Source organism: Pipistrellus kuhlii, unplaced genomic scaffold (assembly GCF_014108245.1).
Source record: "Pipistrellus kuhlii isolate mPipKuh1 unplaced genomic scaffold, mPipKuh1.p scaffold_m20_p_1, whole genome shotgun sequence".
Taxonomy (NCBI): Eukaryota; Metazoa; Chordata; class Mammalia; order Chiroptera; family Vespertilionidae; genus Pipistrellus; species Pipistrellus kuhlii.
In genome coordinates, this window is record NW_023425404.1 from 67,252,466 (window position 1) to 67,269,021 (window position 16,556).

A 16,556-nucleotide genomic window follows, 5' to 3' on the forward strand; every position below is an offset into this window, starting at 1 on the left:
ACTTGAAAAAAACTCAAGAAAAGAGGAAAAAATTTTATTGTATTTGCCAATATATTTGCTTTTTTTGTTTTAATTCTTTCTTCCTGGTGATTTAAGATAATTTTTATCATTTTATTTATGTTTCAAGACCTTCCTTTGACCATCCTTTTGGGTAGAATAGTTTTGCCTAATAAAAGAATTCTGAATCGAGAGTTCTTGCCTTTCAACACTTGAAAAATCTGTCACTTACTTCTGGACTTCATGGTTTTTGATGACTTAGACATTGTCACTCAAAGTGTTTTTCCTCTGTTAGTAAAGTGTTTTTACTCACTGCTTTCAAGAGTAGTTTTTGTTTTTTAAATCGTCTTAATTTTCTGAAGATGGATGTTTGTTTTCTGCTTTGGTGTGAATGTCTTTGGGTTTTTTGTTTTTATTTTGGATTTGCTCAGTTATTGAATCTTGGCTTGTCTTTTGCCAAACTTGGAATTTTTCAGTTATTTTTTTCTTCAAATACATTTTAAGCTCCACTGCCTTTCCTTTATTTATTTTTTTTCTGAGACTCTGATAACATAAATATGCGTGTGTGTTTTTTTTTTTTTTTTGGTTCAGTCCCACAGGCCTTTCCATTCCACTGAGATTTTAAAATTTTAGTTATTATAATTTTCAGTTCCAAAATTTCTGCTTTGTTTTTTTGTGACTTCTGTTTCTTTGTAAATCTTTCCATTTGTTTAATTTTTTTCAAGCATGTTCATTCTTGCTCATTAAGACATTTTTATGATGGTGGCAGTAAAATCCTTGTTGGATAAATCTACCATACATGTCATCTTCATGTTGGTGTGTGTTATCTTCTCACAGAAGATGATAATTTTTAGCTTCCTCATATGCTGAGTAATTTTCAGTATCCAGGGCATTGTGAATATTATTTTATGAGACTCTGTATCTTATTTGAATTTTGGCTAGGAAACCTAACATATCACAGGGGGAAAGTGGGACCTGCCTTGTTTCCACTAAGTGGTATGAATGTCCAGGTTCCCTATTTAACCTCTTCTGGAGAGTGGGTGTCGGAGCACACAGCAGGAGCCCTGCACTAGTTCTGGTGCTCTGAGCATCTCTGAGCCCATGTACTCTCCTATCAGGCTGGTTCCTGCCTACTGCACTAGCCGTTAGGAACTTAGTCCAAGTTCCTCCTTTATCCTCTGCTCACTACACCTGGGGCTGGTCCTCCTAGGATGTCAGGTCTTAGGTGGAGAAGCCATGAGAGGTTGTGGGTGTATAAGAATGAGTCATTATTGCTAAAGCCAGTGGCCATAGAGCCATTAGACAAGAACAGTCCTCACAGCAAAGTCCATGCAGGCAGACATCCAGACACTGGCTGGTGAACATACAATGAATGGCCAGAGTATTATAATCTCTAAACACGTAATAATCTGGCCACTCAGAGCATATCCTATATAATAAAAGGCTAATAGGCAAATTGCCCCCGAGATCAGGAGGAGTTCGACCAGGAGACAGGCCAGCCAACTGTTCATGTCTCCTCCCCTTGGCCAGGTTGGCTTGACCCCACCCATGCACGAATTCATGCACTGGGCCTCTAACACACACACACACACACACACACACACACACACACACACACACACAAAGTGACCAGATTATTATGCATTCGGAGATCATAATAATCTGGCCACTCAGTATATATCTTTCCCATTAAGCAGCATCAGTCTCTGTACCCACAGCTATTATCTAAGCAGCCACACGCTGCCTCCTAGGCTCACTGCCTCACATCATGACAGCAGCTTCTCCTGCCCAACTGCTCTCTCTATACTCCATCCTAGCTGCTCTCTCTGTACTCCAGCAGACTTTTTCTCACTACCGCCTGAGCCAACTCCAGCTAGCTAGCTGGTCAATAACCTACTTTTACACTATTTAGACAAAGAATGCTTTGTGCCAACAGTAACATCAATCATATTTGCTACAGAAGGGCACAGTGTACCTTGTGTCCTTGCACCCTCTCATGGTATCCTGGCCTGATTAGAATTCCCAGGCTCAGACTCCTTGAACATTATGTTTAGACACATGCCCAGAGCGGCCTTTGGTCATTCTGGTATACTGATAACAAGGCTTTTGTGCTCCCATCTGCCTTGACTATCAAGGAACCTGACATGGTTCTCACAGTAGGGCTTCTTGGCTTTGCTCCCTCTAATGCCTTCCCTAAAGGGAGACCAGGTATCAGGAGATTTTGAAACTTGTTTCCACAGGATGATGGTGAACATTTCATTATCTCACTTGGTCTCCTTTCACACCACCTTGGGGGAGAATAAGAGGGACACACTGTTACCACCTAGTAGGCTAAAAAGTTCTGCATTTACTCCTGGCCTCCTCTGACAGCACTCAGGCAGAGATCAAAGGCAAGATCTCCAGGATTTTTGTTTGTCTGTTTATTGCAAATTACAAAAATGAATAGCTTTATCAAAATATACACTAAACTAAAAGATAGGCCCCACTGAGGATATGTAATTAAAGTTATGATGTATATTTATAACTCATTTTCACAGATGCATTCAGTGTGTGGTCTAAAAGGGAAATGAAAAATTTAGTTCTAGCCATCATGTTAGAAGAACTTACAATGTATAGAATGGCATTATCAAAAATAATGAAAATCCTATTTAAAATCTCAAGCCTTTTTCATTGCATAACCTGTAATCTTAATTTTTGGCTGTTTCCAGTAAATATTCATGCTTTATTTTTCTAAGTCTGAATATAATTAGAATTACCATTCCATTAATCCAGGTTGTATAGGATTAACATTTAATTGATCCCATTGATACTGCAGTACTGGTATTACTCTTGTATTATGAAAACAAATTTCAAACTGATTTATTTTTCATTTATATCAAAAGCTCTCCCAATGTCTGTTCTAGAACATGTTGTAAAATACAATGTACAAACTAGACAAAATACACATAAGAAACAGGCGATGTTTTTCTAAGCAGCTCTACTGATAGGAGATAGAATCTCTCTTTTGAGTGGATTAACTGAGAGTCAGTGCATATGGAATAAAAACCAATAAAATATGATAGATGAAAAGAATGAAAATATGCAAGGGTCAAGTACCAAATCTATTCTGCTGATTCTGGCTGACATTTCTTTACCTTTTTTAGATACATGTGAAAATATTTTACTAAATACATTTTAAGCTCCACTGTCATTTTTTTTTTTTTTGATGACAAAAATATTCGAATTTTTGTTACAGTCCCATAGGTTTTTAAAGCTCTGGTATTCTTTTATATATCAAACACAATGGTTTTCACCTGTAATTTTCATTATATTTAAATTTTTAGTTTGCCTATTTTTCTTCAGCTTTCTTTCCTTGTGCCCTCTCACCATTTTTGATATGTGCTGAATTCTGCCTTTGCCAGTAGTTAGAATGTATAAATTTAATAATATGTTAACCTTATTATATATCCTCTCTGTAAAATATGATAACATTTATGAAAGGCAGTGTGGTATTTTGTGTCATGTTTATTCCTCCTTTGTCCAGAGCTTCATTTAACCTGTATGTTTAATTTAGCAAACTAATATCAAATATTGCCATGCTGTTTATTATATATCAATAAAAGAGAGCAAACCAAACTTATGAAGCTTATACTTTCTACCACTTTAAGGTGTCTATGCAGATAATTATGAATTCTGCATAGGATACATAATGACCTGCATATCAGCTCTACAAGTTAGCTGTTCAGCAACCAGAGAAGTAGAGAACTACTAATTGACAGTATCCGCTATTGCTGGCAATCCTTGCAGCAGGACACTGAACTTAGAAACAGCAGAGACTATGTCAGATAAAAATGTTGCAGGGAATGAAAGAAAACCCATTGCAATATTATCTTACTTGAAATGGTTATTAAATACTTATACACAATAAATTTTATTTTCAAACTACTTTGCTGTGTTTGTTCCATATGAAAAATTGTCATTAAAATTAAGTTTTACCCCATAAAAATATCTACACAATCAGAGCAAAAATCATAGTTATAGCAACTAATATAAATATAATTAAAACAAAATAAAAGACAAAGGAAACAAAGAAGAAGAGGAAGGAGAAGAAGCAGAAGTAACACCAAGGTAGATTCACCAATCTCTATGTGGACTTTTATAAATGCTTATTATAATTTATAATGAAAACAAAGGGGGAAGCAGGGAAGAAAGGGAGGGGGAAAAAAGGAGAAGAGAAATAAAGCCAAATATATAGGAGAAAGACAATTGAAAAAAATAGTAATACTGTAAATGAGTTTATTCAAAACATAACAGTTTATCAAGCTCTCTAATATAGAAATTAAATAAACTCAGGATTATTTTCTCTTCTCTCTATGTAATATACAATTCATGTGTCCATGGAAAATTAACGAGTGGTCATTGTGTGGTCATTTAATTAATTAATGAGTGGTCATTGTGTGCCTACATCCTTTTAATATAAAAAATAGATCTGCCCTGACCTAGGGTCTCCATTGGTTGGAACAATGTCCACACACCAAAAGGTTGTAAGTTCGATTCCCAGTCAGGACACATACCTAGGTTTTGGCTTATTCCCCCGTCAAGGTACATTTGGGAGAAAACTGATAGGTGCTTCTCTCTCTCTCTTTCCCTCCATTCATCTCTCTCTAAAATCAATAAATATATCTTTGATGAGAATAAATAAAAAAAAAAAAGATTAGGTCAGAGAAAGAGAAAATGTAAGAATGAGACTAATTTACCTGATTGCACAATTCTCTTGCTAGTTTATTCACAATAAGAAGTCGAATATAATTCTCTGTTTTTGGACCTACTCTCATTTTGTTATTCTCTCACACACCACAGGAATAAATGCATAAAAGTGTGAGTGCATGTGTGCGATTTGAATAGTTGGTTTTTATTAGAATTCATTTGTAGAAATAGTCAGTTATCACCTGTATCTTTAAGCAGATAATACCTAGTAATGACTGAAAAACAGAATATGGGTTAATTAGATGTCTGATCTCCTGAATGTTAACAATACATCTTATGTGAATTACAAATATTTAAAAAAAATCAATACATAGCTAAATGCTTAAAAGCATAACTGATCAGAATTTCATTGCTAACATCCCAAAAGCCATTTCAAGATCATGCAGAATTATTATGATATCAGTTGTTTGCAGTCATCTGAGAATACTGGTGGTTAAATAAGAGATGCTCATAGTATATGCTGTAATTATGACACAACCTCTAAAATAAATCTTAGAGATTAAGTTGTCATTTGTCTGTCTCGCATAAAAGCTGAATATCAAACATGCTAAAATTCCCATTCAGCAATTTGTATCCTGGCTATACTTATGTAGAATGTTAATATAATTTTCTGTTTGGGTGTTCATTAGCAGTAGTCTTTATTTACTTGTGGGTCAGGTGCAGTCTCTTCCCAGAGGTTGAAAACTAATGAAGCCAGGATTCAAAAATGTATAGGAGAGTTCATCAATATTCTTAGTCAGTGAAAAGCAGTCACACCTGCCTTTGCTATAGCATACCAACTGGCATTCTATTGTAATGTTTTTCTATCCCTATTTTAAAAATAAGTCCTTGAAGAGAGTGCTTGATAATTTCAGTTTTCAATGCTGCATAACAAACCACTTGAAATTATAGCAATTTAAAGCAACTAAGCAACAAGCACTCATCGGCTAGTGTTCTGCAGGCTGGGCTAGACTCAGCCGTGTGGTCTGTCTCTTCTCCAGATGGTATTGGCTAGGTCCTCCCATGTGCTTGTGAGCAACTCCACTGGGACTGGAGGACCCACAATATCCCCATTCATATGTCAGGCTGGAATGACTGGGAGCTGATCAGTTCTTCCTTTCTGTCTTCCTGGTCTTTCATTCACCTGCACCATGTCTACTACGGGTCCTCTCATCCTTATAGAAGCTTAGCTAGACATCCTTGCACATGGCTCAGGGCCAAGAAGGAGTAAATTAAAGATTAAGCCTTTCTAGGCCTCGGACAGGAACTTGTAGAATGTTACCTCTGTATATGTTTAGTTCAAGCAATTCTTAAGACTAACCTATAGTCAGGTTAGGAGGGCATTATAAGAACATGAATTCAAGAGATATGATTCATTGGGACCATTTTATAATCATATGTGTAAATGTTGAAATTTGTTGAAATATAACCTCAATATAAAAGCAATATATCCTTGTATTAATATTTGGTTCCTACCGTTGTAATAACAAGTTTCATCTAAGTTGATGGCTTAAAATAACATAAATTTATTTTCGTGAAATTCTGAATGTCAGAGGCCTGAAGCCTAAGTATGTAGTGTTGCTTTCTACTGGAATCTCGAGGGAGAACCCACTCCATGTTATCAGCAGTTTTGGTGTTTCTTGGCTTATATACTCATCACTTCAGTCTCCGCTCCACCCTAACATGGCCTTTTTCTATTTTTCCCTGTCTATTCAGTCTCTTATGAGAACATTCATCATTGGATTTAAGAATCACTATTGGATTTTAGACTCATGATAATCCAGATTATTACATTTTAGATCCTTTCTTTAATTACATCTTCAAAGACTCTATTCCCAATAAAGTCACATTTTGAGGTTCCAGGTGGACCTATCTTTTGGAAGGAACACCATTCAAATCATTACAATTGTCTATCAAACTTTACAATTCCTCCCTGCTTTTTCTGCAATCTCTATGACCATCAATTTGGATTTGGAAAAATTATTATTTAGGGCAACATTTCTCAAAGCATATTCCTAAGGAACCTAGTTCCCAGAGTTGTTCTATGAGTAGATATTTTCTTGGTCATATGAAAATACTGCTTTATATTAACAGTTCCTAAAGATTCAGGTTATACATTAGTTTATAATGGAAACCATACACAATAAAAATACTAAATTGTTTGTAAGCACCTACTTTTCATAAAAGCATATAAACATGAATAACCTCCATTTTTGTTCAAGTAATACTCATCAGTACCTCACGGAACCAGGGTACATATACCTAAATTTCTGATCTAAATTGTGGAGTAAATTACATGCTATTAGTTTCAAAATGTTGAATATAATAAACCATGTACATTACTTAACATTTTCATAATCTGCTTCCTGGTTCTTGAACAAGCCCTTTTGATGCCTTTCTTTTTCTTTTTCTTTTTCTTTTTTTTTTTTTCTGGTTAACTCCTCCTTGTCCTTTGGAACTCTAATTAGAGGTTATTTTCAAAAGAAAGTTTTTAACTCCCCCAAAATCCAGTTTAGATGTTCTCTAGTGTATAGCTCCCTGTTCTTAATACTAACATAGCACTAAAACACTTCTGCTGTAATTACCTTGGTTTATATTTTTTAGTCTCCAACTACAGCTTGTTGAGGTTAAGAATCTTATTGCCCTGCCTGGTGTGGCTCAGTTGGTTGGAGTGTCATCCCACGCCCCAGAAGGTCATGGGTTCCATTTTGGTCAGGGTGCATACCTACCTTGAGGGTTCAATCCCCAGTTGGGGCACATATGGAAGGCAACTGATTGATGTAGATCTCTCACCTCTCTCTCTCTCTCTCTCTCTCTCTCTCTCTCTCTCTCTCTCTCTTTCTCTCTCTCTCTCTCTCTCTCTCTCTTCCTCTATCTCTAAATTTTTTTTTTACAGAATCTTATTTGCCATTGATACTGGGACACAACTGGTATTTAGTCAATGTTTTTTTGAATGAATGGATGAGAACATTAGACATTGAGTAAAAATAAATTAACATAACTAAGTGATATACATAATCCTGAAAGAGCACTCAGTTAAAAACTATATTTTTTTTTTTTTTGGAAATCACTTTATGCTTTTAAAATAATATCATGTAAAACATCTTATTTCCCACAGTTGTAACAATCATCCTCTCTGTGTTGTGAATGTCAATGGGACAGAGAGTTTTTAGAAAAAGACATCATAAACCACTTGTTAAAACAATTTTTAAAAAATTAACTCCCTTTGACTCAATTAATTATGACTGAATTCATTTATATTACTAGGATGTAGGTTTCTCCCAGACTCAGTGCTAAATTTGTCCCAGTTATGAATTTTAAGAAGAAAAAAACTCTTCCTTTTAGCAACCTTTGCATAAGTAAATTTATACCCTTTCCATAGTTTTCTTTAGAAACAGTATTTCTGAGAAATACACACATGCACACACAAACATACACACAAACACAACAGCAACAACAATAAAAACAATAGCTCTGTTTTCTATGCTCATTGAGAATTATCTAAATGTGTGATTCATTAAGCAACAAACTTATGGCAGTCCAATTAATAGATATAAATGAGAGAAGTAAATTCTGTATAGTCAGTATATTATCTCCTAGTGAGATATGTACATTCAATCTTTCTGTTCCTCTAACCTTACTAGGACATACACATTTGAGAAAATTTTAATTATGATATAACTGAGAACTTGTTCAAAGATTTTCAGAATTTTACATCTAAATACTTTTTTTTTTCAATGTGAGATCTCATAGCAGAGGACAAGATGGCACAGGGGTCATTCCCTTTTACATGGCTTGAAAATAAGTTTTTAATGACCATCATTCCAGATCAAAAACAAACTTTCATGGAGTAAAAGTCATTATTTCCTTGATGTAAATATATCATTCAGTTGAGTATATTATCCCTGAAATATAATTTTCAATTGAACAAATTGAGTTATCTGTCACTGAATATTTTTTTTCAGGAAAATATTCATTTTTCATAAAAGTAATTTTTCTGGTTCATCCCAAGGTTGATGCTAACAATAATCTTGGTTAAAATTGAGGACTAGAATATATAGTATGTTCCTAAAACTCTACTAAATATTATTTGTACTGAATAGAATTAAATGAAGTCAATTGTTAACTTTTTATTCCTATTTAAAACACTATTTATCTTCTCAAAATCTGGATATAATAGCAAAGGTAAATGTGCATCCCTGGTTGACTTTTTTGCCAGTTGCAGATAGGCTGCATTTGCCTAAGTAGTGTTCTACAGTAAGTGCATGGCAAGCAAGTTAGTGTTCAACTCTTAGGCCTAATAGACTAGAATTTTGGACCATTTCTGACTCAGAAAGAAACATTTTTAGTATTTTGTGTTTGCTATTGTTATTCAGACCCACAATCTGAGAAAGCTGACCTAAATGAAGCCACAGACATTTCAGTAAGCTACCTTCCATAGATTTCTTCACTCGCTGGGAGTATTTTCCTGCTTTAATTTGCCAGGAGAGACCTGACCTGAGAAAAGCCAGGTACTATTTTATGAGGCAAAAAAACAAACAAACAGGTGCATGAGACCTTTGTTTTCCCTTGTCAGATTGCATCCCAAATAGAATCTTATAGTTTTAATAAATCATATATATATATATATATATATATATATATATATATGTGTGTGTGTGTGTGTGTGTGTGTGTGTGTGTGTGTGTGTATGTGTGTGTGTGTGTGTGTGTGTATAAAGGTTTATATCATAACCAGTAATGAACAGTCTCACAAATTGGTAGCTATATAGTGACCCTGGAACCTCTCACTTGGTACTTTGCAAAACCAAAGATAATGTATTACATCTAGCAAATTTGAAATTTTTAGAATATACTCAACTTGCTTAAACCTCTTCTAATAGGGTTCATATGCATCACACGTTGTAAAATTGTTAGTAGACCCAGGAGAAAGGACTTCAAAATATTTTGTTTCTTATGGTAGTTTGGAAGTTTTGACTCTCTACATATTTTGTTTGCAAGTCTTTCATGCATTGTTTTCCCTTACTTATTTCTCCTCATACACATGCAAACTACTTTCTTGCCTATTGTGTGTACTTGGCAGATTTCCTGGGCAATGTGCCAATTTGTTTAGTGTGTGTTTATAATTGTCTGTAGAACCCTAATTTGGTATTGGGGGATTGGAATTCTATAAATTATTAATGGTTATTACTGTACTTTAGGTTCCACCTGCTTTTGGATTTAGAAATGAAGAGAGAACATTGAACTCAATGGGTAATAACCAAGATTATCAAAGCTAATACTTAATGCTTGATGTAGTAGATGAAAATAAATAATGTTTTAGAATAAATAAATATTCCTATAAACAGTTAAACAGAAGTAAACAGGAAAGATTAAATTATCAGTTGACAAAATGCTCATGATATTGTTTATTACCATTTTAACATCCAAATATTGCACTGATTTTTAGATCAAAATCAATAGGTAAATATATTTTGAAATATATAGAGCCAGCCAAAACCGGTTTGGCTCAGTGGATAGAGCATCGGCCTGCAGACAGAGAGATCTCAAGTTCAATTCCGGTCAAGGGCATGTACAGTGGTTGTGGGCACATACCCAGTAGGGAGTGTGCACGAGGCAGCTGGTCGATGTTCCTTTCTCATGGATGTTCCTAGCTCTCTATACCTCTCCCTTCCTCTCTGTAAAAAATCAATAAAACATATTAAATATATATATATATATGTGTGTATATATGTGTGTGTGTGTGTGTATATATATATATATATATATATATATAGAGAGAGAGAGAGAGAGAGAGAGAGAGAGAGAGAGAGAGCGCCAGAGAAAGTGCTAAATTTTCTACTCAATTCACAAGAATGTGTGCACCTGATATAGTATGATACACTATCAAACATATAATAAGTCACTAACAATTCACTTCTGAATGCTTAGTCAAATAGTAGCAATTTGAATTTTTCTTCATTTAAAAGAAGAAAAAAGTCACTTTTATAAATAATTTGCTTGTGTGAGTGTGTATGCATACACACACACACACACACACACACACACACATACACTCATATACACACACACAATTTAAAAAAGAAAATACCAAACACAGAAAAACAGAGGAATATATATAGGTAAAATGTCTCTAGAAGTGTGAAAGAAGAAACAAATATTGGCATTAAAATATAACTACTAATTCACTGCATATAAGTAAAATTTGGGTCTTTAGTTTATAGCTGCAATGTTTCACATTTTGAAATCAGATTTAAAGTAAAGGACAATACAAACCCAGTAAAGTAGAGCTCAGAAAATATCATTTAAGAATTTCTAGTTCCTTCTAATTTTTTATTCTGAAAAACGAATGTATTGAATCAATTATTTTCATTCTGACTAATGTAAAGGGTAATGAAATTTTATTTTACTTTATAAAATCATCCTTCCTTCCCCTCAACCTTACATCTTTTTTTTTTAGCATTGTAAATATTTTTAATGCATTCTTCTGTATTGGATCTGGATCTAGGATTTTAATGTACTTGCTACAAGTCTTTTTTTTTTTTCTTTTCTTAGAATAAAAATATTTTCTACAGCTTCCTTATTCTAATATTGATTCAGCTTTAGGGTTAATTTCTATTCAAAGCAAATAATTTATCCAAACTTGTAAGGGATATGCATTATCAGAACACAACACCTGCAGGACAAAAGAGAGGTTAATTTCATTGTTGCTCGCAAAAGGAGATCATTACGGAGCCTGCAGTAACCAAGCTCTGTGAAATAGCTGCATTAGTCATTAACTTTCCAGCACTAAATTTCATATCAAACTCAATTAACTACTACATAGCTTTTAATGACAACATTTTTTAGATGCAGCTCTTGTTTACTAATAAGATTTCACATCACGACTATCTGTTCCATTACTTTCTCCATGTTAATATTCAAGTCTTGATTTTCTTCAAAGAAAATGGGGCAATGAAAATTGCATTTGCTAAAAGTTCTTCTTGAATTATGTTTCAACATTTCAAGTGTGTTAATATACTGCTTTAGAAGCTAAAGAGAACAATTATATAGGAAGCCAAAGTCCTCTGTTTATCCCTAAGATTGATTAAGTTTGCAATTTATGCATATTTCCCCACAACATTGCTTCTGTGTTGGAATTTATCAGGATCAGATCCATCTAAATTGAAAATGCCCCTTAGTATATTTTTATCACAGTGAAAGTCAAAGCCCAGAATAACAAAAAGGCACAAAATTAATGTCATCAAGAAACATTTTATGTAGGTAATTAGCATAGCATTCTCATATAAAAAGACAGATGGATTAAGTGATGGGTCATTCATAGCCTGCAGTAAACTACTTCAGTCTTTAATCCCCTGCTGTTACTTATCAACCAGTGCTCTTTTTATGGACTTAAATAGATCCCTGGAAAGATGTAGATTCTTCTATTAGATTGATCACCTTTTTCCTTTTAATTTTTATTGACGACCTATTTTATTATTTTCATAGTAAAATAACAACAATAAGAACTTGAATTTAGTTATCAGTTGAAGAATTGAAATCAAAACATATTTGAACATTTCTCACATAAGAGCTTTACAACATACACAGATACACACATACACACTTATTGCTTTGCTAGAGGCCCAGTGCATGAAAATTCATAAACTTGTGGGGCAGGGTGGGGGGGGTCCCTCAGCCTGGCCTGTGCCTCTTTCAGTCGGGACCTCTCAGGGGATATCTGCCTGCCTGCGCAGGAAACAGGCCTAAGCCGGCAGTCTGACATCCCTCTCACAGTCCAGGAGCCCTGGCTCCTTACCACTCAGCTGCTCACTGCTCCTTAGCGCTGCCTCAGAAGCAGGAGAGGTTCCTGCCACTGCTGCTGTGCTCACACAGCTTCTGGCTAAGTAGTGCTCCCCTTTGTGGGAGCGCACTGATCACCCAGGGGCAGCTCCTGAGTTGAGCATCTGCCCCTGGTGGTCAGTGGGCATGATAGTGACTAATCATCCTGTTGTTTGGTTGATTTGCATATTACCCTTTTATTATGTAGTATTGTGTTAAGAAACCGACCTGGATTTGAAGCAATCATATAAGAGTTATTTCTTATTTCAACAAGAGATTGGATTATTCTGCAAGAGGTATACACAACATTCAAGAAAATAACATAACACAGCAATAGATCAACTATGAAAAATATAAAATTCTTCAAATACAAGTGTAACTGAAAATGCAAGTAATAAAGCCAACTCATGAGACAGATGCTGGTGTAAAATGAAAAAAGTGCTGCGACCTAGGAGACTGGTGAACTTAAGCTTATGTTTCTTATAGTAATAGGAAGGGGAGGGCTTTTTTTTTTTTTTCTGTCCAGTTATCTTGCTTGCTTTTGATATGCTCAGGCCATTGGCCACTCAAAGTAAGAACCTCCTCCTGCCCCATCTTGGCCAATGGAGGAGACTTTCTGGCACTCCAGACTGTCTACAATAACACAAGTAGTCAACTAGAATAGACTGAGTTCTGAGTCTTTTTTAAAGTATTGCCAAAAAACATCTCAGAAAGTATGTTATTTTTTTTTCTGAGATGTTTGATCTAGTGTATTTAAAACCAAAACCAAGAAATAAAAAAAATGTGTCTTCTAATTTTTTTAAAGTTGCAGTACATAATTAAATTATTTCCTTTGAACATTGTATTAATTTCCTAGAGCTTTCATCACAATGTTCCATAATGTGCATGTCTTAAAACAATAAAACTCCAGTTCCTCAGAGTTATGGAGACTAGACATTTAAAATAATGGTGTTGGCAAGGGTGCTTCCTTCTGGAGAGCTCTGAGGAAGCATCTGTTCCATGTCTCTCTCCTATTTTCTAATGCTTGTGAGCAATCCCTGGTGTTTTTTGATCTGTAGATGCATCACTCTTATCTCTCCCTCTATCATCACATGCCATGTTCCCCTGTGTGTCTTCATCTTTTTGTGTCCAAATTTCTTCTTCTTAAAAGGACACTAGTCATTGAGTTAGGGCCCACCCTAATCCAATATGATCTGATCTCAACTTGATTACAACTGCAAAGACTCTATTTCCTATTTCAAAATAAGGTAACATTCACAAGTACTTGAGTTTGGATTTCAAGGTATCTTTTTTGGAGACACAATTCAAATCATAATAACTAAAATAATATCAGAATGTTAGCTTATTGATTTATAACAAGAACAATGTTATATTGTTGCCTGTGGAAATGGAGTTCTTCCATCACATCATGAGAAAAGCATATGTGAAGACACAAGATGTAGTGGTAAGCCTATTGGAATAGTCTGGCCAGTATGGCTCAGTGGTTGAACATGGACCTATGAACCAGGAGGTCACAGTTCCATTCTGGGTCAGGCATGCACCCAGGGTTGTGGGATACCTCCTCCCTGAGGGTGAGGGAGCATGAGGCACTGATCAATGATTCACTCTCATCGTTGAGGTTTCTTTTCCCCTCTTCCTTCCTCTCTCTGAAATCAATAAGAATATATTTTATAAAACAACAACATGGTCCTTTAAAAAGAAAAGATTAATTGGAATAGAAATAAAGAATTGTCTCCAAGTGTCTGGTATCTCATTCACCATCAGATACTTTAATTCCATCTCACCGCGGAATAAATTCTGGGCCTGGTGAGTATATGTGCCCAGCAGGAGAGTGGGATCCAGCACTGTAATGCCATCACCATGGGCTCTGGTAGTCAAGCTTAGTCTCTGTTCCCAACTGTGTTCTGGCTGGTGCACCCCCACTGCTGCACCCGCACAACTGCCGGGCCACAGGACTGCTACAGAGAGAGAACATGTGAATGAATGGGCAGGCACAGGAATGTATGAGAGGTACTGAGAGAGGCCTTTGTTAAGCTTCTGGTTTAGAAGAGAAAGGCTTTTCTTTTAAACTAACCAATATCTCTCCTAATCTTTTGTGGGTTTGTGTTGGTTATTCCCCATTTCCAGTCTCTTTTCTAGATCTTCTGGGGTTCTGTGTCCCTTATCCAATATGATTCTTTCTCCAGATTAGACATCTCCCTTTTATGGTTGCTATCGGAGCTCCTACTGCACATATGCCCAGAAGAGTAATTTCCCCTTTATTGCTTACAAGAGGCCCAGTGCATGAAATTCATGCAATGAAGGGGTATCCCTCAGCTCAGCCTGCACACTCTCCAATATGGGACCCCTCAGGGGATGTCCAACTGCAGGTTTAGGACATCCCTCTCACAATCCAGGACTGATGGCTCCTAACAACTTGCCTGCCTGATTGCCCCTAACCTCTTCTGCCTGCTAGCCTGATTGCCTCCTAACCTCTCCCCTGCCAGCCTGATTGATGCCTAACCACTCCCCTGATGGCATGATTGACACTTAACTGCACCCCTGCTGGCCCGATTGCCCCCAACTGCCCTCCCCTGCCAGCCATCTTTTGACAATGTGGGGGTAGCCATCTTATGATGATGTGGGAGTGGTCATCTTTGGCAAGCTTCTTGTGATGATATGAGTTGGCCATCGTGTTACAACATGAGGCGGCCATCTTGTGACAACGTGGGGGCGGCCATCTTATGATACCAGGGCATGAGGGTAAATTTGCATATTACCTCTTTATATATAGGATTCTTCCCTACCATAATCCTGGTGAGTGGACTGGTTGCACCCTCGGGATATTGGAAAGCCAGTCCTACTTCCCTACATAGGGAAACAGAGGGATGTTAATTCCCATGGTGTAGATTTGGCTTCCCTTGAGACCCTGAAGCAGTAACTTCCACATTTAAGTTTGATTAAATATAACTTCTAGACTCAATCAGGCCCTTCTGTTTTGTTAACTCCTAGCTACTTACACTAACAAAATGAAATAAAATTCTTACTTCAGCATGAATAGTACATATTTCCCCCCAAAGGCACACCTATGCAGGAAAACAAAATATAGGCACATGAGAGTTGAGTGTGTATTATATCAGAAAAAAAGTTAGATAATTTGAATATTTAATGCCATCAAGCTAAAATAAATGGACACGTGCATTTTAATGATAGGAAGACTTGCCAATGAGTTTGGCAATTTTATTAGCCCAGACTTCCTTGTTATCTCAGAATTTGGAATTACACTTGAAGAGAATACAGATTTATACCTTAGAGACTCATCTGCGTCTCAGTTTCCACAGGTGACTAACTCTCCTGTGATTGACAGACTCTTTCTTTAGCTATGTTAATGAATTCATTTCTAACTGCAAAATTCTTTTGGATTTCGACCCTTAGATTGCTTTAAAATGCTTGTAAATTCTCAGATGTCATTCTTTCTTGTTTTAGTTTTGGGTATTATATTATTTTTGCAGCTCCTCTCCTTGTTATCCCCATGAGCTGGGAATATGGGGAGATTTTATATATATATTCAGTCAAATTCTCCTATTGGAGAGCCATAAAAGTATTCTTCATTTTCTTATTCTCCCTCTTCTTTAATGGCACATAATTTTATAATATTTATATTTGAAATAATCACAGTTATCATTTATTGAGGTCATATTATTTCCCAGGATATGTATGGCAAACTTTGCATTCATTATTCTATTTAATTCTTATTATCTCAATGGGATAGTTATTATTTCTCTTTCAAAGATTATGAAACATAGGCTCATTCTGCTGCTCTTCATTGCTCATGCTTTCCCAAACATTTATACTAGAGATTAAAATTCTTATTGTTTTACAACTTCATGAGTCTTGTTTCATACTAACTTTTCTTCAGAAACCTGATTTCATTCACCCTGTAGCCTGGATTTTTGAACACCCATTCATTTGCCTAAAATATCCATTCATTTGCCTAAAATACTTCTTGCATGTAAAAGTATAATTTAAACTTAT